Raw genomic sequence first — 4782 nt, forward strand, 5'->3', positions numbered from 1 at the left:
CATCTTTCCAGCACTTACTAATCTCCCTTGTTAGCAAACAAAAAACAAAACTCGGGTTCAGAGAATCAGTATCTAGTAAGAATTTAATAGCATTATTTTATTTCAGAATATTATTTTATGGTTTTCTTGCATTCATATCAATTGTTTTATTCATTTATAGGAGTAATACAAAGTTTCCTTAATAAACATATGATTTTTTTCAAGTGAGCTATTTTCAAGAAGATAATATCATTGGCATATAGATATTGCAAAATCACGATACAAAAAGATGGAAATTTGGAAAACACCAGGCCAGATGGATGCCCAAGGTCCCCGCATCTCCCCTGTATCCTGAAAGTGGAAAATAGGCCATGTCTCCACTTCAGTTGTAAGCATTGGTCTAACATGACCAACATGTCACTGGTCATTAAAATAGTTTCACTGCTATTAAAGAAGTTGGCTTTTCACAGAGCTCAAAACAATAAATTGAATAGTAAAAATCAACTGGCTGAGACCTATTCTAATCAAATTGTGCAGGTGACCATGAAGCACCTACTCATTTGTCCACCATCCCACACAGACCCATGGTGATACTGATGTGCCGGCATAATTCAGTCATGGAGCTGAGTGCAGTAGGTTGAACACATTCATTGGACCCTTCATAGCTTACACTGAAAAGCCATACACTGAATGAATGCCGTCACCCAAAGCAGCAGTCCCCAACCTTTTTAGCACCAGGGATTTGTTTCATGGAAGACAATTTTTCCACGGACAGGGTGGGTGTGGCTTCAGGATGAAACTGTTCCACCTCAGATCGTCAGGCATTAGTTATATTCTCATAAGGAGCGCACAACCTAGAACCCACGCATGTGCAGTTCACAATAGGGTTTGTGCTCCTGTGAGAATCTAATGCCACCACTGATCTGACAGGAAGCGGAGCTCAGGCGGTAATGCTAGTTGGCCCACCGCTCACCTCCTGCTGTGCAGCCTGGTTCCTAACAGGCCACAGACTGGTACCAGTCCGTGGCCTGGGGTTGGGGGCCCCTGATCTAAAGAGTTTCCAGAAGCTTGCTTGGTAATAGCCTTTGGGGTCTGTTTGCAAACCACTCAAGAAAATCAATTTTACTACTTTGTGTGTCTTTTTTTTTTCCCCGCCCCATTTGATCTCACACTTTACTCATAGAATGGGCTCTACAGGATTTTTGGTAAATTTTTAAAAAGCACAAAGTTTGATCACCTGTGGATCTTGAACTCTGAATGCACTCCCATAAAAGGAGTACTAGGGAAGTTTGAGCCATTATATTGGAAATAACTTGGGAATAACACATAGATTTCTGAGGTGATAATTTAAAGGAAACAACATCCCTTTGGAAATTTCTGTATGTTCACTTAAATCCAGCTCATTGCCATGCCCATTCGCAAATATATGCATCAAATCATATCTACAAATCACCCATATATATGCCACACATATATTCTACCTTAAGAGTAGTATCTATAGTTTCCCAGATGTTTTGGTAGAAGAGAAATCTACTTAAGAGATTAAGTACCTGACCCAGGCTAGGGAAAGTAAGAGAGAAACCTCTTCTTAGAGCTAGAATTCTAATCCTCAGAACACAAAGTACCAACTAATGTGGTCCAAGTAGATACATCCTAGTAAGATGCACTCCATACACAGTACAGGGGCATTTTAAAGATACCTTTAAAATACACATCCTATATATGTAGTCAGTTCATAAACCCCACGTACAGGCTCAGTCCCATTTTTCTTCCCTCAATGTTTAGATTCATTGATAGTCATCAGTTTCTCCCTTCTATGTATAATCAAGAGTTACAATTGGAGAATATGACATTAATTCAATAGTATCAGTGATTTTTCCTTCCTATATCTAAAAGAAAACAACCACAAAACTCTAAGCTAAACACCAGCTGCTCTAGCTTAACCCTAATAAAATTACTACTGTTGTTTCATGCTGGCTGGGCAAGGTGGCTCACACCTATAATCCTAGCACTTTGAGAGGCCAAGGCAGAAGGACTGCTTGAGGCCAGGAGTTTAAAACCAGCTAAACACTGGATACTCATGAACATAAAGATGGCAACAATAGGTGGGCACGGTGGTTTACACTTACAATCGCAGCATTTTGGGAGGCCAAAGTGGATGGATCACTTGAGGCCAGGGGCTTGAGACCAGCCTAAGCAACATGACAAAACCCTGTCTCTACAAAAAATTAAAACATAGCAAGACTCCAGCTCTACAAAAAAAAAAGTTTTATAAAACATTAGCCAGGTATAGTGGCACATGCCTCTAGTACTTTCCACTCGGGAAGCTGAGACAAGAGCATCCCTGAAGCCCAGAAGTTAGAGGCTGCAGTGAACTATAATCATGCCACTGCACTCCAGTCTGGGTGACAGAGCACGACCCTGTCTCTAGAAAAATTAAAATTAAAATTAAAAAACTAAATTAAAAAGTAAAAATAATATAGCATGCAGTCCTAAGTAATTAAAAGTTGAGAAAATAAAGTGCCTTTATGTTAGGTCAACAAAGTACTCAGATAACCCCAAATCCACAGATCTAACCCAGCACAGTCAAATTGAAAATTGTCAGGACTGAGATCTGGTTTTACCTTTGTATACAAGCTAATAATTTAGCTGGTTACTGTCTCATCAGTGCTAGCAGAAAGCAAGAGATTCCTTGGTCAGAGACAAAGGATGTTATTACTTGTAGCACAGCAAGAAGCATGAACATCAGCGTGTGTATCAGTTCTCCTTGCCCCCAGATCTTACTGGAGCAATATTGTGGTCCCAGATGGATCCTGTGCACACAGTAGGTTCGCAGCACAGATGAGGGGCACCGAGCTTAGGGAACATGTTGTTTTATAGTAAGAAGTAAGCAACCCGGTTTCCTATCCCAAATAGAGACAACACCATATTTCTCAAATCTGCTCATAGTAAACACAATCCTAGGAAATGGCCAGGTAAAGAATGGTCAAAGCTTTGCATTGTTAGCATAGCCAGCAAAAACTACAGGGATGCTCAGAGCCCATGGCAGATTGCCTCTCACAGCAATAAGTAGTCTCTGATTGTTAAGAGACCTGGCTGTTTGCGGTAAGGACAAGCCTGTAGCAGGTATAGTTATCCTGAGACATAACATGCCATCTGTCCACCTTTATGAAGAATCTAAACTCAGTAGAGCATGTGTATGTGTGTGCTCTTACTTTTCCCAGATATGTTTCTGTAAACCATATTTGTAAATCAAGTCATATTTTAAATATTCTAAGAGAGAATCCTGTAGGCAAATTCTTTTATAATGGAGATGCTCATCCCCTAATTCGTAATTCACAGTTTATACATTTGTGGGGTTATAAATATTGGGTTTTCTTAAAGCAATCTATACCCATACTAGTGCAACCCTGCCATTTATAATGAGTTGCGGTAAATTATTAAAAGCAAACATTTCACGCATGTCTCATTTGACCACACCTGTAAAAAGAGTCATTGACCAAATGAATCCCATTCCAACTTTAAAACTATTCCGGTTTTCTTTAAAACTTCCCCAAAACTATTTTTATATTCCTCAATTCCTTGGTCAAGCCAGATGCTTTGGGTGGATGATCTTATTTGTTGCAATTCAAACCCAGTATAGTAAAGTAATCTCCCTATACACAATCTTCTAGGCACAAATTAGAAGGTTGTCATTTAAAAACCTTAGAATTTGTGTCTTTTTCTGTCTCATTTTTCTACGTAATTCTTGACCTAGATTTCTTCCCCACAAAGACTCACTCCCCACACCAAAAATATGCTGTTTTCTTACTGATAGGGATTTGGAAATTCCATCATTATTGCTCAACATGGCAAACCTACAGGGCATAACAGGAAGAAAAATGTCTGCTTTTCTCTTGACTAGATTACATTTCATAAACTTGTGAACCATAGTAGCAGTGAAATCAGGTCAAAGTGACATAAAATATCATTTCCCTGCCATACAAGAAAAACAAAACACTAATAATAAGAAAGAGAATTTGTAGCACCTACCAATGCTTTTTAATAGTCCTCCAGGAATCCACAGAACAGAGCGAAGAACATAGAAGGTGCAAAACAAATTTTGTTGAAAATACGAATGTAGCTAGGCATGGTGGTTCCTGCCTATAATCACAGCACTTTGGGAGGCTGAGGCAGAAGGATCACTTGAGCCCAGGAGTTGGAGATTAGCCTGAGCAACATAGAAATATCCCATTGCTATAAAAAACTTAAAACATAAAAATAAAATAAATCTAAATATATATATATATATCCCACTCGGTATAATCTAATACCAAGTCTTATATTGGTATAACACTTTCTGACTTATACAGTACTTTTGCATGTACGCTTTCCTCAGATACTCACCATAACCCAAGAAGGAAGGGTAGGCAAAATACTTGGGTCAAAAATAGAAAAAATTGAGTACTCATGAACATAAAGATAGCAACAACGAAAGCCGGGTGCAGTGGCTCACACCTGGAATCCCAGCATTTTGGGAAGCTAAGGTGGGCGGATCACGTGAGGCCAAGAGTTTGAGACCAGCCTGGCCAACATGGCAAAACCCCGCTTCTACTAAAAATACAAAAGTTAGCTGAGCGTGGTGGTGCATGCCTGTAATCCCAGCTACTCGGGTGTCTGAGGTGTGACAATCACTTAAACCCTGTAGGAGGAGGTTACAGTGAGTCAAAATTCCACCACTGCAATCCAGCCTGGGCAACAGAGTGAGACTATCTTAAAAAAAAAAAAAATTAAATTTAAAAAAGAATGGCAACAATAAACACT

The sequence above is a fragment of the Macaca thibetana genome, chromosome 12, assembly GCF_024542745.1.
Source record: "Macaca thibetana thibetana isolate TM-01 chromosome 12, ASM2454274v1, whole genome shotgun sequence".
NCBI classification, from domain to species: domain Eukaryota; kingdom Metazoa; phylum Chordata; class Mammalia; order Primates; family Cercopithecidae; genus Macaca; species Macaca thibetana.